Here is a 24,218-nt window from a genome sequence, read left to right on the forward strand (position 1 = left end):
CTTTCTGATGTGCAGCCTGCAAAGCCTGGATGTTAGCTGGGTAACAGGTCTGTCACTGCTGTGTTTCTTCCTGTCCATTTCCTGCTTCTTCCAGCCCCCTGTCAGTCCTCTGAAGCCACGTGTCCCACGAGGAGCTTGTGTCCACCCATCATCTCGGAGGCCACCTAAATCCCTTGGACAGTCCCTGATCTCCCCCCATCAGTCCCCATCTTAGGCAACCTATAGTTACTTGGATGTTTCTATTTTTATTTTTAGTTATTGACACATAATTGCCTTTTTTTCATCACATTAGTCCAAGGGTTTATAATTCATTGGGAACCGTTCTGAGTGTGCCTCCATGCAATATATGTAAGCTTAGTTTGCGTGTTTGTCCCTGCTCTGTCCTCTGGTGTCTGCTCTGTCCAAAGGGGATTTAATATTGTTTTAAAAAGAGTTTACATGTTATGTTACGTAATGTAATGTTTACATTCATTCTGACATACTTCAGATTTGCTCTCCCTCCTTCCATCCTTTTCCCTACCCATCTCTCTGCCTGCAGCCTACGCTTTCTGCCTGCCAGCTATAAAGAGATTTCAGAATTTTAAAAATAGCTATTTAAAAGCAACAAACCAAGGCTGAAATGAAATACAGCAGGGAAGAACTGCTATAGGGAAACTCAGTGAGTTAGAATATGCCAGGGCTTTCCTGCAGGGTTTTAATGGTGACTTTGTGCAGCTGCATATACCTAAAACTATACATTTTATTAGCTGAACCATCACTATGAGAATTCTGTCCTTTATCTGAGTATAGCTAATTGCAGATTTACTTTGGGAAGAGGAATTCCAGATATAAATTAATTTAAACTCAGTTTTATTACATATTCTGTTTCCATTAAATTTCATTCTCCCATCCTGAGAGTTTACAGGCTAAATCTGGATTTAGATGCCCCTGTTCAAACAAACAAACTCAACAGATTTTGCCCCATGGTATTTAATGAAAAAGAAAATGTCATGAGGCCGTTCCCTTTAGAAATAATCAGTTGAGAAAAGATTAGTGGAGATATATTTATGTTCAGACTGTCCCCTGCAGTGAAGTTAGGGGGTATATTCATCATATACATCAGGATTAACTCAGTTTCTGCTGTAGCACTGCAGTTCTCTTCAAAATGTATAGCCACTGACCTACTTTTCAGGTGGCTTGGTGAAAGTCATTCCAAATCCTTCTGACTTTTCAGCACCATAAAATTGTAATGTTTTACTGGGATACAGCATCTTCCTGAAATGGCAAATAATACAAAGATGCATCACAAAATTGAATTTGGAAGCTTAATGTTGGGAAACCGCTTATAGTTTTCATAACAAGCACACCCGAGGAGCGAGCTGACGTGGAAGGCCCCTACCAAAACGCCCTATTGTAATGTTTCTCAAAGGGCAGTCTCTACGTCCCCAGAGATGTTATAATCTTTGATGACCTCCTTCATCTGCTCTTCTCCTTTTTGTAAAAAAGTTACTGGAAGACTCTGGGTTGTTCCCCTCCCTTTTTTTTTTTTTTTTTTTTTTTTAATTTCTTCATGCAAAATAGCAGCTTTACTAAAGCCAGGTTTATGTGTATGTAGAATTATGCCAGCTGCATGCTGCACAGCACAGTCTATCTCAGTTGAATATACTAATCCTTGAGGTTAAAATAACACCAGCTTTCTCCACAAGCCTTGCTCCCTGCTAAGGCAGTTTCTCGGGAAGGCAGTGTTGGAATATTTACCAGCCTGAGAGGGAGGTGGTGAAAGCCCAGGACAGGCATGTTCAGCACCTGCCGTGGCTTGCATTTGTGCTCCTCGAGCTGTGCACACGGTAGATGAAAGCTGTCAAACGAGGTGGTGTACAGCATGGAGACATGGACTTTTCACCCTAAAACAAAGACAAAGGAATACCCAACTCCAATGCCAGCAGAGAGACATGTGAGCTTATACAGACCAAATCCTTAATCACTCTCTTAAACAGAAGAAAGACTTCTCATAAATTAAACCCAACCAAATTATTATCTTAAGATCTTTAAGGATTTTCTTCTGATTTTATAATATCAGCATCAGTGAAAAGTGGAGCAACATTTTCTGTAGCTGCGTTAGGAAATCCTGAATTATATTATTTTATAGCAGAACCTCAGGCAGACATTGTAACTGCTTTATCACTACCACTATAATGGTAAAATGATCTCCTGCATCGCTTTAGTCCTTTTGAGGACTTGGTGAGGTTATAAGAGAGCATGTTTCTGATTCTCTGTGCCAGCCATACAAGGGCTGCCCCAGAAAAGAGGGCATGAGCATAACACTCAGGCAGTTCAAAACCCACATTGATTTGTCTTGTCCAGTAATTACACTAATATCTCTGTGGTATGGATACACAGTATAGCCAGGAGGGAAGGGAAGAAAAAGGATCTGGTGAATGAAAAAAGGACACAAGTCAGCAAATTAGTGGTTACACTATTGCTTGAAGGTTATGCAGGGAATTGCATATTGTTTCTTCTTCAGCTCTTCAGTTCTGGTCAGCAGTTCAAGGAATTGAGGACAATATTTAAAGTAATCTGCATTTTTATAAATAATGCTGGGTGATAATTGATATAAATGCTATGATAAGTCAAAAAGTGGCGGTGCCAGCACAGCACCGAGTGAGAGAGCTGAGTGTTTCTGCACTGCTGTGGCTTGCTGCGGCTGGAAGGAAAGCCTCTGTCTGTGTGTCCCTGTTGTGGTTAGGACCATCGACTACATGAAGGAGGGAAGGATTTCTGCCCCTGTGACACTCACACACACACACCCCCCGCCATCATTCCCAGGCCCTGCCCCAGCTAACAGTGCATGTGAATTCATCTGCTGGCACAGGGGAGGTATTAGGCAGAAGAGACACGGGAGGACAGCCATGGCAGATGCCAACCATTTCACCTGGTTTTATGAGCAGGGAGATTTTTCCTTCTACTACCCTACCACGTAAGTTGGAGATGAGGAGATCAGCTTTTACTGGAATTGAAACACCCACCCAACACCCCACAGAAGTATCCCAGAGGATAACTCACCGTGGGTCATGCAAGGTTGCAAAGGCAGAAGCAGGCTATGCAGCTTACGGCTTGTAAGACCTAGAAGAAAACAGTGTCTGAAAATGTTCAGAAAAGGATTTGCATCCCAGGATTGTTCCGGCCAACATGGGACAACTGACCCTCCTCTAACAGCTCCCTTGAAAGTGAGCAAATGCTTCCAAACAAGGTATTAATTTTGCTTATTTTCTTTTATACTTGCCTTGTTATAAAAAAAAAAAAAAAAAAAAAAAAAAAAAAAGGCGAAAAAGAAGAAAGTAGCAGACATTTTGGAGAGTGAATGTTGCATAGTGATACAGGGCAGTATCTGCCAGTAGTTTAAAGAGACTTCAGAAAATTGAGGATTAAATATCTTTCCTAACATTAACACTGTACTAAATCAAAAGCTTTACTCTTGCTGAATTTGAAATAGATTTAGCTATATAACTGAACAGATAGCCTTTGAAACAGAAAGGCCTTTTCATCAAAAAGGAAATAGTTCCTGAGTTTGCCTGGGGCATGTTTCCTTCCACAAGATTTAAAAAGGTGGGAAAAGAAAGTAGAAAAATCTTTCATCTGAATTATTTTAAAACACATGTATTATATTTCTGCATTTCAAATAATGACTTGTTTAAATTTTATTCTGTCTGTAATTTTTCTCTGTGTAATGGATTTTGTTTGCTTCTCATTTTAAATACATCCTTGTCTTGGGGCACCTGAAGTATGCATTTAGCTCAAAATTAATTTCTGCAGTTTTAATTAATTATGACGCCTGTATTAAAACTGAGCTTCAAGGTTATTTTAAATATCCTTTTTCCTTATTTGCAAGGTACCAACAGGGACAGAAGATATACATAGACATAAAAATAATTCTTGAGGTTCAAAATACATTTATTCATTTTTTTCAGCTCTTCCAGGCTTCTCTTCTGATTGCCTGACAACTCAAAGCCATCCAGAGGAGCCTGAAAGAAAAACCATTACAGAAGTAAAAGGTAAAAGACCGTATGAGAGCTGGACTCCTTGGTGTCGCAGCTGTGCACCAGGGCTGGCTCAGCTCCCCCGCCGTGGGCTGCTGCTGCTTTCAGAGGGGCTAATGCCCCTGTGGTCGGTCCCCCCCACCTGTAGCCCTTGCGACGGTGCTTCTTGCGAGGCAGACAGCCACCAGCCTGTCCCACACACGGCGTTTAGCCTGCCGTGTAACTCTGAACCTTTAATCTGACCTCCAGGTCCCTGGCAGGGTAGGTGGGAAAGGTCAACCACTTTGGGCTGTAATCCTTCAAACCTCTTCCTAAATGCAGTCAGCTGTGGAAAGAAGTCATACATTGGTGAAGCATTTGTCATTCAAATTGAGCATTCCCCTGGAGTCCTTCCACCTCCCAGGTCCTGACCCCTCACTCCCCCAGACCATGAACTGGGGAGGCAGACCCTGTACCCTCCCATTTTTGTGGGAATGGGCTGCAATGCCTCATCCATTAATTTCTGATCTCACAGCAAGACAATTTTCACCTTGAGAAATGTAATTCACCTCCTGCACCACCACAGCTCTCGCTCTGGACTATGACTTCAGCCCTTCTCCTTCCCGCTCTCTGTATTTTTCTGGTATTTTTGTGAGTAATAATTAATCACTCTTAGCCTAAAGGCAAAGAAATTTTTCTAGCCTTCACAAGAATCAACCTTTTACCTCAGCATGTGACAGAGTGGCAATGGTACTTTCAATAATTTATCTTTTTTTTTTTTTTTTTTTTTTTTTGGCAAAAATCTACTTTTGAGCATTATTGGCCACAATATTTTCAGGTTCGTTACACTTGGCAGGTGGGCTATTAATTGAAATGAGCATTAGTGAATTCAGAAAATCTTTTTTACTCAGTTCCTCAGGCAGGTTTTGATTTGCTTCCAAATGCTTGCTCTGTGGTCAGGCTAGACGTCTGTAATGGGCTCCTCTGTGGTAATGGCTTGGATTTCTTGATGGGTTTTTTCGGTGCATTTTTAAGAATCACTTCAGCTTCTCTGGACATGATGCAGCAATGGGAAATTGGTCCTTTATTCACCAAACCAGTAATATGTCCTGAACTTTGCTGCAGTAAACTGAAATTGTGTAGTTACCATATTTTTAATATAAAGAGTGGGAGCTCAGATAGACTAAGTAATTTGCATGATGCTTGTGCCTGTCATTAGAAGCCAGTCTGTCATCCTAGTAATTACGTTCAGATGGGTTTTGGTCAAACTCACTTACTATACTGTTCCTCCTAGAAAATGAACGCTATGATCCTACGTGTTCTTGAATGGCAGTTTAAAAAATATTGATGGAGGATAATATCACAGCAGTTTTAAAGATTTTATTTAAGGTAGTTACGCAGAAAAAAAATAATGAAAATAGTTTCTATCTGTGAATGTAGACAGTCATTATTTTTAATACTAGCAACCAATTTTCTGACTGAATAATTCATACACAGATTTCTAATACTTGTGAAAAAAACTGATTTTGATGTGATTTTCTAAACCAAAATATTTTCTCAATCAGTTACGGTCATTAGTTTTAATTTATTATTTTTGTTCTCTTTCCCACCCATCATCTACAATCAATGCTGCAGATGAATCATTAGCACCACTTCTCTGGTTTCCTATCAGCATGCTGAAAATCTGATAGATGAAAGTCAGTTTAAGGGTGCAAGTGTTTTCCTTTGTCTCATTCAGGCCATTCCTAAAGCTAAAAACAAGTAAAGCAGTAAAAATAACCATCTTTTCCAGTAACGAGTCAAGATATAAAGAACAACCAAGCTCCCGAATAGCAATACTGAAGCACTGTCAGCTAAAATGCTGCCATGGACACCTGCTCACTCCCTCTAAAAATAAATTGCTGGATTGTGTCACCAGAATTGATGAGCCTAAAAAAATCTAATGTCTCATGACAATAGGATTCCTGGGTGGAAAGCTGTGTGAGGAAAAGTGCTGGACAGATGCACTGCAGACCTCTCTCTGCTCCCCTGTAGCTGTGCTGCCGAAGAGCAGTCACAGCCCAGCCAAGGCTCTCCAAGGCTGGCCAAGTGAGTCAGTCAGGAGCTACTGCTGGGCTCCCGGAGACCACCCCACGGTGGGGAAGGCATTTGCTAAGCCTGATCATGGGTCCAGGCGCTGCTCGTCAGGTACAGCAACTCCTTTAGTCTTCTCTCCTTCCTCCTGGACAAGAAGCATGAAAACGGGCTTCCCCCATGGTGGCGTCACAAGGAATGACTTTGCCCATTTAATAAATTTCTCTCCTTTGGAGAAAACCTAGCCCCAATGCTTCTGCCAGAAGATAGCTTACTTGCCCGCAAGGCCTCAGCATTAACCAGGAGGCAGAACTAATGACTGTCTCAGATAAATCAGCCACACTAGGAGCCATTCCTTTGACAGAACTATTTTACACGCCTCAACCGTAATGCAATTTGTCATTGATTTCAGAGATGGGGCATGTAGCCATCCAGGCTTTCACAGGATTTTTTTTAGCCTGTAAAAAAGTTCTATTAGATTATTTAATCTGTCCCCTTGCTGGTGGCAGCTTCTTACTGATGTGCTCCTTGAGTGGAAGCAATGGTTTCCTACCAGCCCCCACTACTTCAAAGTCCCCTTCCTATCGCCAGTGGCTTGATTTCCAGAGGTGGTGGTTCCCTCAGGTCCTTCTGCTCCTTAAGGAAGTAGGACTGCTCAGACCTCTTGAAAACCAGGCCAACAATGTACATATAGAGAGAGGGGTAATCATTATTTTTGTGGGCAGCTCCAGGCAATGTCATAACACGCTCTGTTAAGTGAGGACAAAGTCCACAGTAGATTGAGCTGGTGGATGAGAAGCTAGGAGTGAGGCAGGACTGGTGTGAAGAAACACACACACCTGAGCCTATTCAGCTCTTTTTTTCCAGTGTGCGGGGAGAAGGAGCTGAGTGAGGATGAGCCTCTCCCCTGTTGCAAGGCAAACAGAGCACATTAAACCAAACAAAGCAGCACGGGTGAGGGACACTGGAAGGGCTCGTTTAAACCCATGGTAATTTTATGCGTTAATCACCCATGGGAGCTTTACACTTGTGCAGTTTAAAGTTACATTCTTTTTATAATAGGTTTGCTTATACTATACACAAATGATAATTAGGGGATGTACCTCAACATATCTTCAACAGATACTTCAGTTCCCCCAAACTGCAGAACCCTGCAGGCTGAGAACTCAAAGTTTACTCCCGTTACTTACTAAAACATCTATTTTAGTATTTCTACATGAATAAGAGATGTGGAACTAGGACCATGCTATATATTATGTAAAATAGAAATTAATTTAGGGTGCAGAAAACAGCAGAGCTGCCTGCTCCTGCAGAGTTTGTGCATTCCTGGGTTAACATGTGTAAATTGACCCCTAAAACTGCACCTACGAGCACCTAAGCATATCCAATGGCTTGCTCTTGCCATAAGGGGGAAGTCTTGTTCCTTCTCCTCCTTTTCTTTCTCTAACCTAGACCTCTTCCCAGCCAAAGACCCTGCCTCCTCACTTGTGGTGGCTCTGGAGCTTATTTGATTTGCCTGTGAGCTGATTCAACTCACTGACCCAGCAGAAAACTAGGCAGCTGGTTCCTTCTGGGTCACGTTTCTGCTTGGTTAGTGAACAGCACTGGTGAGTGTAGGGCTTCATTCATTCACAGGTAGCAGAGCTGATAAAAGAGGTGATGCGATCGCACGGCTGGGAACAGGGCCTCCTCATTTTGGTGGAGGTCAGCTGCTGGGTTGGTGCATATCATCCTGTGAAACTGAAACTTAAGGTGTCTGAATTTGAGCACCAAAATCCATTTTAGACATCTGAAAATGCAGTTTAGTAAAACCACCTGATTTGCACAAGCGCAGCTGAGGCCAATACTGAGCATCTGGGGCGTAACGCCTCCCACAGCAGCTCCTACAAGCCTCTCTGCCCCCCTGCCTGTCCCCGCCTGTCCCCGCCTGTCCCTGCTGCCCCGTCCCGCTCTGGCCAGCCGGTGGCCAGGGTATTCGTTTGCCTTCACAGGGAGCTGGGCTGGGAACTGATCCATCTGAAAAACAACTTCTGTATCCCGGTCCCTTATCAAGAGCTGTGCCAGTACGATGCGGGGCAGCGCAGGGGCTGAACAGGGCTCAGAGCAAAACTTGTCCATGTCCAGCTGCTCCTTACCAAAATGTTACAAGTCAAGGGCTGTGACCTCCAGCAGCTCGCACGCCTTTTGCTTCAGCTATTACTGTGTTAGCCTGCTGCCTTAACTACTACCAACAACAGCCATTTGGGCAAAAGGTTAAATCAAGTGCTTGATTTTTCCTGGTTCTTGAATGGGAAAAAAAAAAGCAACAGAAGTGCCTGATATGGCGGGTGGGTCGCTACTACGTATGTACATTCTTCTTCTATTATTTACATATGATTATAACATTGAAGTTGCACAACATAGGCTGCGATGTAAGCTTGCAAGGTTTCAGCTGCCCTTCCTCCTCTCCTGGTCCCTTACACTATTTTTTACATTCCTTTGATGCATTTTAGCTCATGCTAAACTGTAAGGCCCATGTGGCAGGGACCACATCATTTATGTATCGGCGCAATGCCTCCGATAATGGAGCTCTAGCAGCGATGGGGGCCTTTGGGAGTGCCTGTCACAGAAATGACAGGAGGGAATAGTTTCACTCTTGTGGAGTGCAGAATTAATGGTGTCTAAGAGTGCTTGATTTTTGCTAGCCTTTTTGAAGGACTTCATCTTTTCCTCTTGCCTACCCAGTTCCTTTCCCTCCATCTCTGCCAGATATCCGTTGCCTTTTTGACCCCCCTTCCATTTTGACTTCATGGCTGATTTTTCACTTTTGTCAAGAGATAGCAGGCTGCCTCCTTCCCTTCATTCTCTTCATCTCCCCTTTTCTTCCCAATCTTTGCCTGTGTGCTGAATAGGACTGCAAACAAAGGTTAGCTAATGAGCAAACCCCACTTCCCTAGATTTAAGAGAGAAACATATAATAATTGTTTTCTTCCTAAATACAGAAGAAGATAAATTAAACCAAATGGTATTTGGAGCTGGAGGGCAAAGGGGAGAGAAGAGGTGGGAGAGAAGAAAGGGAGAGGCAAAGGAGAGCTGCCCCTCTCCTTTGGAGCCATCTTCAGCTTTGTTTACATTTGAACAGGAGTATAGGTTAAGATGAGAATATAAATTGTGATGGTAATACCCTTTTTATACTATACATAGTGACTCATTCAAAAGCAAGTATACGGGTTTGATTTAGCTTATGTTTTTTTGGAAGGTTTTTCAGCTAATTAAATCCAAATAAACGAAGTATCTAGAGAACCCAGAATGTCTACAGTAGGTTTAAAGAGATGGAAAGTTGCTGTGGGTTTCAGTGTACTGGCATGCTTTGTGCATCCCTTGTGAAGACTCAAGGAAAACTGCATTTTGCTGATGACATCAAACTGTGCCAAAAGATACAGCTGAAGGGGAGTAGCTGCTAGAACATTGGTTCCCAGTCTTTTTGGACCTACACGCTGCTGTTACTCTCCAAAATTTCCTACAAATCAGAATGTGATTTCATACTTCAAACTGAAAACACTACAGAAGCACCAAATGGCTATGATGGTCTACCAGGGCTTTATAGGACGTCTGTGATTCTCAGGTAGAGCTGGAGAACCACTGGTCTACAATGAGAAAGGACAGAGGTAGAACAAAAGTGCTCCACGTGTGCAAATCTTCATTGACTACAATGACAAGAAAAGAATGCAATTGGAGGGGAAAGAGTTAAATTCAGTTCAGATAGTTGGGTTCATTGTGGAGTCACCATGTGGGATATGCATGCAGATGTTAGGGGTTTCACAAAGCCTGCTTGTTACTAATGGAAGGATTTGATGGGAACTCTCTGCAAGAAGGACAGGCAAAGGAAACCAGAGAACAAAGTCTGAGAAAAACATCATTAGGTCAGCTACAGTGTGCCAGTATCGTGGCATGTTATGAACAGAGAAGAAAAGCAACACCAGCTCAGTAAAATGACAATAATCAGCTGGATATTACAAGAGCTGGCAGGCCACATGATAGAATAATAGACATTTTGTTGCAGGAGCCGTGTGGACAAACTGAGATAGGCTGGACTCTGCTAGACATGGACTCTGTCACCCAGTGAGGACAGAAGTTGTTGGATAAAGAGCTTAAAGAAGGCTCAGAAGACAAAAAAAAAACAACCAAACAAACAAAAAACAAAAACAAAACTGAAACCCAAACAAAACCCAAGCAAATCAACAGAGGAATCCAACAGCTGGCGATACTGAAAGATGATGTGAAGAAAGGATCAACTCCAAGGATTCACTGCACGGGTGAGCATGGAGATAATAAGCCAAAGATGAGGTGAATATGAAAATGCAGGTGGTACTTCTGTATTTATATTATTAAAAACCCCAAACAATCAAACAAAACCCTCCATAGGTGAATCCTTGCTTGGTAAGTATCAAGTGCAGATTCGGGCTCAAACCTTGAGCCAGCCACATATGACATCGCTGTTACTGCAGAGTGGAATATGGGGTTTGAACTTGTTCTCAGGAAGTAAGAAACTCACTGGGTGTTAGGTCAGTCCTTACATCTGGGTGGAAACTGATGGTAATTGTGCAATTTCCCTAAAAAATCCCCAGAGATCTAAGTTAGGCATTTTGCCTCTGCAGCCTTTCCTGCCTTTGCTCTTACAGCACTTTTCACTCAAAGTCCTTGCACTTCCCTCCATCACGTAAAATATGGTTATTTCTTTCACTTAAAGACCTTGCTACAACATTAAAAAGCCACCAATAACTACGCGGAGGTCCCTTTTGTCCTAATACCTGTCTTCATCAGTCATGTTTGCTTAACGGGGGGGGGGTGGGAGGGGGGGAAATAATAGGATGTCTGGATTCACCCTTTTTTCCTCCTTTCCCAGCCTGGCCACCGGAGCACCCTCCAGCCGAGCATCCCGGAGACGGGGTGCCCATGTGCACCGGGGGGGGTGTGAGGGGGGGGTGGCTCCGGCAAGAGGCTGCAGCCTCCTCCGCCGCCCCCGGCCCCCCGCCCGCTGCCGGCGCGCTGCCTGCGCTCCCCCCTGCTCGGGGGGGGGGGGGGGCGCGACCCGCCCCCCCCCCCCCCCCCCGACACACACACCCCCCCACACGCAACCCCCCCACAGCCGGCACGTCCGTGTGTGCCCCCCCTCCCCACCCCCCGCCTCCGCGGAGCAAGGTGATGCGGCGGCGGCAGCCGTGCCCCGCGCAGCCTCCGCAAAGGCGCGCTGCGGTGCGCGCTGCGGTGCGCGGGGGGGCGCGCAGGGGGGCGCCGGGCCTGCGCTGCCGCCGCCGCCGCCGCATCGGTGGCTCCCTCGGCACCGGGCGCGGGGACATGCGCACTGCTGCGCGCCGCTCCGCGCTGCGCTCCGCGGCCGCGCTCCGTCCCTCTCCGCCGCCTCTCCCCGACCCTCCTGCCGGGCGGAGGAGGGGGCGGGAGAGAGGGAGGGGGGAAAAAGAAGAAGCAGGAGGAGGAGGAGGAGGAGGAGGAGGAGGAGGAGGAGGGAGGGAAGAGACGCGCCGCAACTTGCTACTGCTCCTCCCTCCCCCCCCCCCCCCCCTCCCCTCCCCTCCCCGCGCCGCTGCCCGGCCCCTGCGGGCTGTGCTCCGCGGGCAGCGCTCCGCGGGAGGCGTTTCATCCGCGGGCGCGCCTCTCCGCGGAGCCGGCGCCTCCCGGTGAGTTGGGGGCGGTGCGCGAAGTTACCGTGTCTGTGTTTTCGTGGTGTTGTTCGGTTTTTTTTGGTTTTGTTTGGTTGGGGTTTTTTTGGTTTTTTTTTTTTTTTTGGCGGGGGGTGGCGGGTGTGTGTGCGTGTTGCTGTCGCTGCGCGGCTGCGGGGGGGGGGGGGGGGGTGGGCTGCGCGGCTGCGGGGAGGCTGGTGGCGGAGCCGGCGCAGGGCTGCGCGGCGCGCACCGCACCGCGCACCGCCCCGCGGGGCTGCCCCTGTCCGGCCGAGGGTTCGTGCTGCGGGCGCGGCGGCCCTGCGGGGCTTTGGGGGGGGAAGAATTGGGTCAGAGGCGGGCACAGGTGCGGGGCAGGGTCCGCGGCGGCGGGATCGGGCCCGCGGAGCGGGGGGGGGAGTCCCGGTGGGAAGCCGCACCGCGGCGGCATCCCCCGGCGGCGGGGCTCCCCGCGCCTCCCGGCTCCGAGCGCTGCGGGAGCCAGCAGTCCCCTTAACTATATTTTCATTCAAATCCTATTACATGGTGACAGTCTCCGGTTTGTTTCACAGTGGCATCTGCTCTGGGTCTTGGAAACTCTTTCAGAGGAAGGGATCGCCAGGGGAGAGCAGGGGCTGCTTTTCAAAGCGTTGCGAAGAGAGCTGTAAGCACAAATTAGTCCTAGAGCATCATTTGCCGTGTGGGCTGCTTGGAGCATTTATTGCCCTTAGTGCTTCTGAGCGGGGACAGAAAAAAAACCTGGCAAACGGTCATACCAGAAAGTTGCGTAGCTTGAAATGTTACATACGCTAATAGACCCAATTATCTAAATAAACAAACACAGTGATTTATAGGTGTCTGAACTGTAATGCTTTGAACGATAGGGCTCTTTAACCTTTCTTTCTAATCTGTCCCTCAGAGATTTGGTTTTAAGGAGAGTAATATATCATCTGTGGTGGTGAATACTTGAGTTGATTACATTTGTAAAAGGAATGGGCTTTGAAATAATACTGAGCTATTAAGCAATAAATGAAGAAAAAGAGAGAGAGAAAGAGCAAAGAAAATTTTGGCAGAAAATATTTTCCCTCTTCGTAGCAGCAGTGCTCAATTAACTTTTATCCAGAGTTCTTATTTTATTAAATTAAACGTAAAAAATAAGTACACTGTGTGAAACCAGAAGCAAATCCTCCCCAGTCTTCTTGAAGTCTGTGTGGCAGTTAAATGATGGTCGAGGTAGTGTCTGCTAAGAGAATTTGCAGAAGCAAAGACTGCTAAAGATACCCAGTAGGTAAATGGAAGTACGTATTAATTGTATTTGTTTCTCATAGTCAATACAGAAGCAGAAATTTCAAATTCCAGGGTTTCTTATTTTACATCTTTAAAATTTTTGCCCTGATAAATATACCTGTATGTGAGGTGAGCAGCTTCATTATAGCCAAAGTGCTTCCGCTTACTGTAAAAGTGATTAATTCAGGTGTTAGCTTATCTAACAAGGGCCAAATTCTGCAGCCAGTGGAGCATCTCCCGTAAGGGGTGTCTTTTGCCCTTGTAGAAGAAGAAAATAGTAAAGTATGTACAACATCTTGCAAGCCAGAAGTACAAGAGCAATTTTATCTTTAACCAGTATTTCAACACAGGATTTTATTAACATAAAATCAATATTCAGGTCAGCAATGAGGATCTGCAACTTTCGCATGAGAAGCTGATCTGAAGGCAACACATTGCTCATATGAGCAAAGGATGAAGGATATGACACTCAGCAAGCTCACCTGTCTTTTGTTCAGTTCCTTTTATGAAATGCCATCTAATGAGGAAAAGAAACAGGTAATCTATTGCATTTTAAGGCACAGTGCTTCTCATAAGCCTCATCGCCAGGCACTTGAATGTGAATGTTGCTTTCGATCGTGGATTGTATACAAATGACTGATACGAGATAACTTAAGCTTTAAATTTATCCTACTATTAAAGTTGTATTGATCAGAAAGTGGCAACTGGATTTCAGGTCCTAAATAAGAAATGCTCAATAATCTAGATCTAATTTATATTTTAAGAAGCACAGTTCTGAGGAATCCACAAGAAATGCAATTGAGTTCTCCTTACTGGCTGTGCGGTGGCATTTAGTTAAGGAACACTTTCCTGGGCAGTGCGGGCTTCATAGACAAACAAACGAGTCAAATCTGTTTCTCAGCTCATTTATGCTGATGGTAAAGTGCTGTAGAGTTCAATGACTGGAAAAGGACACAGTCTTTTTCCTTCCAGTAGGGATCAGGATGGAGAATGGAGAGGCTTTTTCAAAGTAGTTTCAATACCGTATCATTTGTAACTGCAAAATACAATGTAAGAATAAGATTAATAGACCAAAAAGGCTTGAAAACACTGTTTAACATTTAATTGAAACAATAAATCATTCAAATAACATTACCCAGGCTCCTGTAGTGATGCCTCTCCTTCCAAGTGTCGAGAACGGAGCAGGAGAGCAGGCTTCTTGGAGCCTGGTGCCGGTCCTGCGCCCGGGAGGGAGCCCAAGTGAGGTGAAGGGGTAGAGCATGCTGAGACTCACCCTCCTCACCCATGGGTTGCCAAACTGGGGCCAAGAGAGCCCCCTCCCAAGCCTGAGTGTCTGCTGGATGAGCGGTGACTGCTGGCGGGGGCCCGGCGCGGAGCGGGCAGGGTCGGCGTGCTGGATGCGGCCCGGTTGTACAGCCCGTAGCTTGCAGGGAGGCTGCCCGGGCTGCCCGCTGCCCGTCCCGCATCCCGAGGATGCTGGCAGTTGCAGGTCTTACATGGTGTGTATAATGACGCCAAAAAGCTTGCGTTCTGGCAAGGGAGGAAGTTCAGGATGGATTCTTCCTTGGGAAAACGGCGCGTTTCTGAACGTTTGTATCATCAGACACTGCTTACATTGATTAGAACATGGAAAGGGCAAGCCGTGTGCAGTCATTCATGTAATGCTGCTAGTAGTAAATGCTAGGCTTTGAAATCAGCGTGTGTTTGTGTGGGCTTCTGGAGGCCCTGTAAAATCCTGCCGTGCAGGTGAGGAGGCTGAAGCCTGAAGATTCGGCTGCAAATTTACTGAAGGTAGTTGAGATGTCCTTTTGGTTGCTCTTCCCCCATCTCCAGGCTGGTATCCCTCATGCTCTGAATTTCCGTGCTGTGCCGTGCCGCAGCTTCTCTGTAGGTCTCGTGGGTGCACGTGCTGTGTCTGGATCACCTTCCCCCTGGCCCCTCACCCCCCGAAAGCCCCGTGCGCTGTGCAGGCAGCGCTGCCCTGCTCATGAACTGGGGTAAATACCAACCCGCAGGTGCTCGGTGGCTCACCCGAGGCCCCAGGCTGCAAACTCCACTGAAGTTTCATTTGGCTTTTCTTCCATGGGTGGAGTGTTTTTTTGCAACGCTGTGCCTGCACTTACCTGGGCTGGGGAGGGTGAGCTGTGGGTGGTGGGACCTCCAAAGGTTGTTCCTGCAAAGGTGCACCAAGCACAGCTGTCAGGTGAAGATGATGAGTGATGGGAGGCCTTCCTTTGCTTCATGGATGTGGTGTAACCAAGTTTTAATTAAAACAGCGGCGGTAGATTATTAGGGCAGATAAATACTGCCTTGTTACAGCCCTCTTGGGTCGTATGTAAGCAGTATTCGTTTTAGAAAGGATGAATGAATAGTCAGTGTGAAGGATAAAGATCAGCATTGTTAATCACTCTGGAAGTCTTCCGTGGGAAAGTGTAAACTCACGAGGAAAGATACTGTCCATAAATGTCATTTAAATATTTACATAACTCAGGGATGAAATTTTGATATTAAAGGCATGCAAGTACCAAGTCATGTTTAGGTTCCTGACAGCAATAACAAGAACTTGTACAGCTGGGGTTGGTTGGAGGTGGGCTGTATCTCTACCGCTAGCAGTTATGAAGAGTTCTTCTGTATTTCTGTGCTAGCACTTATGAAAAGCTCTTCCTCAACACCACTATGAAAATAATTTAATTGTTCTTGTCAAAGTGCATGTAAAAAAATATGAAACTTGGGAGACTACATTTGCTTAAACTTTTGTACTTCAGGTGGGGTTAACTCTCCACTCCTGGTGTTCCTGGGTAAGCAGGGTGCCAGTCACCATTATCCAGGCTATGGGCATGGTGATTGATCATCCACTTATAGTTTGTGGCTGTTGATACATCTGCAGGGTGAGAAAGAATGACTCCAGGTGGGAAGGGGTGTGTTATTTCCCCCCCTCCATAAATAGCTGGAAATGGTAGGAAACGTTCCTGTGCTGATCCTTCATTTTTTAATTCTCGCAAAAGTTTCTTTTGCCCTTTTCCATCTCTCAGAATGTGATGCAGCGCTTGAAAAAAAAATCTGTGTGCTTTCATGTAAATGCAATGAGGATGAGCCTTTGAAAACATATCTTAGCTGATGTTGATGAATAAACAAACTTGGCCAGAGTAAATCTTTTCATCTAACTTCAAGAGCCACACTGTAATGAAGTAAATATAGATGTACTTAATGGGTTCCTTTCATCCAAATACATAACAAACCCTCTAAAGTAATGCAAACAAATTTAAAATGGGTTTCTAAGTGGCTTTTTTTTTTTTTTTTTTTTTTTTTTGATACTGGAGCAGTTTAGTCCCGCCAGGCTAGTACAGGAGTAGAGCTTGCTCCCGGAGCTGTGGAGGTGCTGGGGTGCATGCTGGCCTAAATGTGAGGGGGCAGAGAGTGCACCAGAGACCCAGCCCTTCTCCTGCAGTTGTTCTGCAAAAAAGGCAGAAAGTGCTTGTTCCACGTGTGGTTTAAAACACCTTATTGGATAAGCTTTTCCGTGAAGTCGTCACTTCGGAAGGCAGCTTGTGGATGAGGCTCCGAGAGGCCGGGGAACCTGCACTGGCTGCTGTCTGCTCCCCCGGGGCCGCAGCCCAGCTCCGTGCCCTGCGGCAGAGCCCAGGCTGCCTGGAGAGAGCCTCTCCGAGCGAGCGCGGGATGGCTGGTAGCCCACCTCCGGGGCAGCCCGCGCACCGCTTGGCTGGCCACCGGGGTGCCGTGGGGGCTCGCTCTGCAGGGCACGTCCTGGCAGCGCCCCAGCCTGGTTCCTGGGTTCACAAGAGGACTTGAATTTGGTGATAAAGGTGGCCTTGGGGCCGTCGTGACGGCTGCTGTAGACGCAGCCACTGAAGTATGACTGCGGTGGCTCTGTTGACTTTGGCAAGATCTTGTTGGTTGGAAGCTGTGGGAAAGAGGAGCTCAAAGGAGGGTTCTGCAGATCTGGACATCTGCTGAATGACAGTGGTTTCCGTTTCATCTTGAGACTTGCAGGATGACTGTTTTCGATGACAGTGTTTGTGGAAAGAGTGCCTGGTAAAGGCAACTGTTTGGTTTCACTGCCCTTGCTTCATGAAGAAGATCAGTGTGTGATGTTTATGGAGAAGACCAATGTGTAAAGTTTATATTTACCATGTTGCAGAAAGAGTCTTTGGCTCTTCTCTTTAAAAAGAACAGTTACAAAACAATTTTACTTTAAAGACAAGTGCTTTGTTTTGAAAAGGATAAACCCTGTTTTGGAGAAAAAGACCATAACTTGGTCTTATCTTTTCTTAATAGGAAAAGCTCAGGACCATTTCCATTTCATTCCATTGTGGAATGAAATTCCACTGAAAGCTGGGCAATATGCTCATACGAGTTTGAATATTAGACTATTTAGACAACTGTGTCAGCATAATTACAGAAATTCTTCAGTATGAGCTTTTTCTTTGCTGAGATCTTGGTGAGTGGGAAATACTATAAAGAATGACTTCTGTGAGTGTTGAAGGAATTTTGTGAAAGAATTTTGAATCTAGGAGACTGTTGTACTTAAAAAAATGTAACAGTGATTTACTAAACTCTAGATTCAACTCACTATTTGACACCTCGAATAGTCAGACATCCAATTTAGCTCGCGTCTGGTTGTGTTGTGCCATGTGTACAGAAGTGAAACGTATTAAAAACTGTTCAGCTTTGGATGTGTTCATCTGGGGATTTACTCATAAATAATTGATGACCCTCTGAAACAAAATCTCTTCATTACTCTGTGGATTGCTCACCTCTTCCCTCCCGCGCTCATTGTTCTCGCAGGCAGGGGGAAGAAGGAGGTGCTGCTTTAATGAAGGTGTACGTCAGCCTCCACTGCTCTTTTCAAAAGGTCACCCAACTAAACAGTGGCAATGGAATGCATGACAAAAGATAAACATTTTATTGTCCTGCGGAGATATGTGTCATTCCAGTGTTTTAGAGCAACCATTTAGGTGATGTATTTAAGACTTCTTTTCATCCTAGCATAGAAGCAGTGCTGGTGATGAATTACTAAATCAATTAAATGTTTACATCTAGTGCACTGCAGGATAGGATGTCAAATTAAGGGCCGTTGGTGTGCAGTACCAATTACAACTGTAATATCTGGGCTTGATCTTTCAAGATTTTACTGCTGTTAAGTATCCTTGCTCTTACTGTTGACTGCAATGGGACAAGCCTTTGTGAGCAGTGGTTTCTCATTTGAGCGAGGGTTTGCGTGATTGAATTCCTATTTACCAGACATTGAAGCATAGTGCTGAATTTCCTTTCCTGCAAAAAGGAAGAGCCATTCTGCTACCCACTGACTTAATACAGTGTATCTGAGTTGATCTAACAAAATCTCATTTTAATGGAAACAGTGTCTTTATGTAAGATCAGTTCACTTTTCTGATGACTTGATTGCTTTAGAGTTATTAGCCAGGTTCTGTAACAGTAAGTCTTTAAAGGTGCTAATACTTTCTTGCAATTTAATAGCCCTAACTATTGCTAATGTACAGGAAATGTTCAAATCACATCATTGAGAGAGAACCCTAACAAATCTTACAGCTATTTTAATGTGAGGTTTCAGATGTTACTCTTGTTTAATTGAAAGGTGAATGCTATAAAGGCGTTGTCAGTCTGCTGTTTCCAGATGACAGCGCTTTCTATGGAGTAACTGTAAGTCCCAGAGCACTGATCCCAGCTTTCAGCTTCAGGATTCATAACTCAAACTCTTCCTTTTTTATCTGGCAGAAGTGTCCATCTGTGGTGTTATCTGGATTGGTGTCTTCCAAAAAAATACTAGTTCCAGTCAAATGAAATGAGAAAAATTTTCTGAAATAATAATCACATTCTGGCTGATATTGGAGAAAACGGGGCTTTCACTCCTTCTTCTATAAACCGAAAGATTAAGCTTGCTTATAAAGGATTAACAGAGCTCTCTTCTGTTAATTCGTAGTAGTGTTGTCGAAGTGCCTGATTCTACATCAGTGGAAAATCCATTATCAATCAATGGAAATGTTGCAGCTGAAGCTAAAGGGATTAGAGATGCGTCGTTCAGAAGTGACTGAAGGAGAGAAAGACCTGGATATGCTTGTTGCCACATGGCTGTGAGCCACCACTGGGCTGTGGCCACAAAAAATGGCAAGAGAAAATCTTGATTTGCCTCAGGCAGGCTATTTCCAGAGATGTATGAAAGGGTTAGTGCCACTGTACAGGGCTGTAGAGAGACCTTACTTGGGGTGCTGCTGATCATGAGTTGTTACAAGCAAGCAAGGTGATTTCAAAATGGAAGAGATACACAGAGGAAGGTGACGATGAAGTCCTCTTCTAGGGATTGTGCTGTGGTGGGGGAGTGTTAATGAAGAGCATCAGATACGCAATGGGAGCAGGAGTTAGGAAGAGCAATGGAAGAGGGGCACAGATACGGGGGCAAGGAGTGCAGAGGAGCCCTGATACCTACACCATGCTCTCTTACCTGCTGCCCCTCAGGCTGCCACCCAAGCACGCTGGGTTAAGAGAGTGGAGTATAAGGGAGGTGCAGGAAGAAATTCCTGAAGAAATGACTAAAGAATTTGCTACTGATGGTGTTGAGGCTGATATCCTAACAAATTGCATTACCTGCAGAAGTTTCTTCCTTTAACAAATAACAGATACTTCTCCTTCTAGTAGAGTGCATAGACCAACATTCAGACTGTTTGATCTTGCAGACTTACTTTAATAAGGGATATTCATCAAGCACATTCCAAAATATAATTTCACTGTCTTTTGAAATGCTGTCATAGAGCTTAGCTTAAAAGTAGCTCTGTTCCAGAGCCTAGCTGCGGAGATAAAGCATGATCTCCATGACCTCTGCTGCAATGTTTGGCAGGTACTTTTCTGGCGTTGGAAACTAATACATCACAGAAAGCTACTCAGAATAGAAATCACACTTTTTACAACGCTTTGGTTAATGTAAATGTATTGTTTTGATCTGTTATAATAGGCAAGATTGTGTGTGTCATTTAGTTTGGCAATTACAGAGATTAAATTAATTTCATTTTCCTTTACTCTTGTTAAATGCAAAATAATTGAGCACACATCATAGAAGGTTGGGGATCTCTTGTTTGTAGCTTCATCATTTATTAATCTATCACATTAGATGAGAGTCTTTATAGATTTGCTTGCCTAAGGAAAAAGAAGAAAAGATAGAAAGACCAAACTAGATATGTGTATTTCATCTCACACTTTGAGGTACTGTCAAATATTGCCTTGGTTTTAGTACACTTTGTAAGAAAGGACACTGCTTTTCCCCAGAAGGGTGAATTGTGACCTAATGCTTAAATAGTCTAAATAAGCTCAGATTTGGATAGGCAAGGTCACTTGTGCAGTTCCTCCTCCTCACACTCTTCATGTAGGGATATAACGTTGTAATCAAGCAGACAAAATAAACTACAAATGAGCACACTGTAAAAAAGGTGCGTTTTGGCACTATCTTGGCCATCTTAATTGACTGTCCTGGTTACAGGAGGAAGCCGTTTGTGACATGTGCCTTCCTCTAATTTAGCCTTTTCAGATAATGGTGTTGGCCTAATACAGGCAGTGGTGCAATAACAGATCAGCATGGTCAGAAGTGCTCTTCTTTCTTACCTTTATGTAGCTAGAGGGGATTTGAAAATTGGATATTTCTCTCCATCTCTGCAGCTCCAAGTAGCCGTAACACTGCCAGCCATGGATTACTGAAATAAATCCCTCATGTTCATAGTGAAGTGTAGAGTACAAAGAGCATTTTCTGCCTTTTCCCCCCCTTTTTAATGTGTCATTTGCTAGCTGGCACAGTGACCTCCATTTCGTGACTCTTGTGATGTTGCTTGTTGCAGAGCTTTTCTGTGTGGATTAATTAATCACTCAAGGGAGTAGTAGCATGTGACACTGCGTGTGGACCTGAGGTAAACAGTTACCTTTAGACCACCTATAATGAATCTATACTTCAAATTTTATCTTTTAATGCAGTTTGATTCTTCTGATGTGATTTTCTTTCCCTTTTGTTTTATCTGTTTTCTTAACTACATCCTTGTAGTCAAATGGGATGCATACATATAGTCACCTTTTGCTGTTGCCAGTGTAGCTGAATTTGAAAAAAAATATTCCTGGCAATTTACTACATGAAATTTGCTAATGTATTGGGAAATGGTTTTAGGCTAGTTATGTGGAGATACAACAGTTCAGTTTTCCAGGGTATCTCAGTGGACAGTCTCTCAAATCTTTTAAATTGTTGTTCCAGTCAACTGTATTGACTCAAATGAAAGCTAGAAGTAATCTTTTTTTCTCCATTCTTAACATGAAGATTTAATTTCATACTCTTGATTTACATTTCAGTATCAATTGTGTATTTTAATTTCTGTGAGTGAACCCTGAAGGCCTTACTTACTTGTGACTCCATCTTTAATTTTGCCTAACAAGTCCATCTCATTTCTGGAAAGCACATACACCAATAATTTATTAGCATTAACAGTCAAGTAAATGGTAGGCAAAGAAGTGATGTCTGGGTCAAGTATGGGGTCTGACCAGTTACAATGAATTGATGGATGCTGGTTTCCAGGTGATTCTGTTATTCTCCTCCTCAAGAGGTTTGGTTAAAAACAGCCCTAGAGAGTTACTGGAGAACGCAAACTAGCCCAGAAGCAGAGGATTGATTTCCCACCAAAATGGAAGGTCATTATTATGAGGAAATTAGCTAAATTATTTACTCAGCAAAGCAGGCAGATAGCCAATAACTTGGCGTTTATGTGTTTCCCATTTATTCAGTGCTCAGGCATAGCGTGCTCAAATAGCATGGTGCAGTTGCCTCCCAGTACACACATCAACACCCATGACTGGCCTGGGAGGAGAAGGTTGGCCTGTGAAACAAGTGATGGGACACCCAAACTTCTGCAGGGGTGTCCTTGATGGACCTGGCTGGCTATGTCCTGGTTTCCAGCACCTGCAAGAGATGTAGGCAGGATAGGGCAGGTGCCAGACCATAGAGCAGCAGGAGTCTTCTCTTAGAGGTTTTCTGGAGGGAGGCAGCCTTGGGGATTTCATCCCCAGCTGTGGACCACAGAGCCTGGAAGTGTTGGAGTCATCCAGCACTATGGGACGTGGCTCCATGCAGAAGCAAGGTGGCCTGAGGACCTGGGTGTAGCTATGCCGGAACACCGGGGGCCTGGAGATTTGGACCTCATGGTTGCCAGTCTGGGGACCTGGGAACCCTTGGTTGATTTTTGTCACTTCTTTGCTTCTTCCAGTTGTGGGGACTACTGAAATATTAGTTCTTGGACAGTGGTAAAATTAGCATGAGTTGTCAGTTTTAATCAGTAGTAAATAATATTTTATTCAGGAAACACAGTAACCAAGAAAACTTGGTTTTGGTTGGTTTTCTGAACTAGGCAGAAATTATATGTCAAAGTGCTGTGGTTCCCTGGGAAGGAGAATTTCCAAGTCTTTGCAGTTTCTGTATGCCACCTGGCACAATGTGTGCCCTGCTTCACAGAGCATTTATTTTCTATATTAAGTATTAGCCTGTATAATTAATTTCACTGATGCTTAAAAAAAAAGCAACAGCTTTAAACAGAAAAGGCTTCCTTTCACTGGAGTCTAGAGAAATAAAAAAACCCTCAGGAATTTCTGTGCTTAAGCTATCTGTCAATAGATAGTAATCGATTTTCTGAGATGTAACCCTGAAATGTTAGTGTTCATCATTTAATAAAAATCATGCTCCCTGCAGTTCGTCAGCAGCTGGCACTTAGAAAGATTGAATTCAGAAAAAATAGGTGTGAAGATTGCTATAGGAAAATGACCAGAGCTGAGATATTTATACCTTTTAAACACTTAGTTACCTGGTTTTATTAACACTCCAGTACCTGTGGTGTGTGTGTCTAACAGTATGTTTCTGATTTTATGCAGATTGGAGCAAGCTCTTGCAAAAAGATTAGTGCCATTAAGTCACTTGCATGCTAAAGAGCAAGGTTTCGATGGCAGGGAGAAGTGCAGTGCTGCTTTCTCTTCCTGCAACTTGTTTCAGTTTAGCAGTAGAGGAGTGTTGTGGCTGAAGGCATGCACTGCAAACTTAAACTTGCCTTTTTCTCACTGTCCTGCATGATCCTTTCTAGTGGAATTTTGTTCCTCAGCCCTGACAGTGATGGGTGTTTGATACATAAAAGGGTTAACTTCCAAAAGCATAGTCTGGCAATTCGGTGCTTATGGAGCTTTAAATTATGGGATGCTGATTGTGATGGGTTGTCCCTGGCTGGATGCCAGGTGCCCACCAAAGCCGCTCTATCACTCCCCTCCTCAGCTGGGCAGCGGAAAGAAAATATAAGGAAAGGTTTGTGAGTTGAGATAAGGACAGGGAGATCACTCAGCATTTACTGACACGGGCAAACCAGACTCGACCTGGGGAAATTAGTTTAATTTATTGTCAATCAAATCAGAGTAGGATAATGAGAAATTAAAACTACATCTTTAAACATCTCCCCCCGTGCCGCCCCCCCACCCCTCCCTTCTTCCCAGGCTTAATTTCACTCCCGATTTCTCTCCCTCCTCCCCCACAGCAGCACAGGGGGACGGGAATGGGGGTTGTGGTCAGTGCATCACTTCTTGTCTCTGCCGCTCCTTCCTCCTCAGGGCGAGGACTCCTCACACTCCTCCCCTGCTCCAACATGGAATCCTTCTCACGGGACACAGTCCTCCAAACTTCTCCAATGTGATTCCTTCCCACGGGCTGCAGTTCTTCATGAACTGCTCCAGCGTGGGTCCCTCCCACGGGGTGCAGTCCTTCAGGATCAGACTGCTCCAGCGTGGATCCCCCACAGGATCACCAGTCCTGCCAGCAAACCTGCTCCAGCATGGGCTCCTCTCTCCACAGCTCCACAGGTCCTGGCAAGAGCCTGCTCCAGTGTGGGATTCCCATGGGATCACAGCCTCCTTTGGGCATCTACCTGCTCTGGCGTGGGGTCTCCATGGGCTGCAGGTGGAGATCTGCTCCTCCCCGGGCTGCAGGGCACAGCCTGCCTCACCATGGTCTTCACCACGGGCTGCAGGGAATCTCTGCTCCGGCACCTGGAGCACCTCCTGCCCCTCCTGCCTCACTGACCTTGGGGTCTGCAGAGCTGTTTCTCTCACATATTCTCCTCCAGCTGCTGTTATTCCACCACATTTTTGTTTTTTTCCCTCTTCTTAAATA

At 44.9% G+C, this 24,218-nt stretch overlaps 1 protein-coding gene across 7 annotated transcripts in view; it reads left to right on the plus strand.

Moving 5' to 3' along the window:
- The first annotated feature begins 11,630 nt into the window (after positions 1-11,630).
- PAG1 (phosphoprotein membrane anchor with glycosphingolipid microdomains 1) overlaps positions 11,631-24,218 on the plus strand; it is a 107,968-nt gene continuing 95,380 nt past the window's right edge. For 6 of the 7 annotated variants that reach the window (XM_042786069.1, XM_042786073.1, XM_042786068.1 and 3 more), the window contains exon 1: positions 11,631-11,746. The gene's annotated coding sequence lies outside the window, so the exon portion shown is untranslated. Of the gene's footprint in view, positions 11,747-13,388; positions 13,553-24,218 lie in introns of those variants that run through there. The other variant, XM_042786070.1, reaches the window with a different exon arrangement.

Source organism: Tyto alba, unplaced genomic scaffold (assembly GCF_018691265.1).
Source record: "Tyto alba isolate M040663 unplaced genomic scaffold, T.alba_DEE_v4.0 Super-Scaffold_9, whole genome shotgun sequence".
Classification (NCBI taxonomy): Eukaryota; Metazoa; Chordata; class Aves; order Strigiformes; family Tytonidae; genus Tyto; species Tyto alba.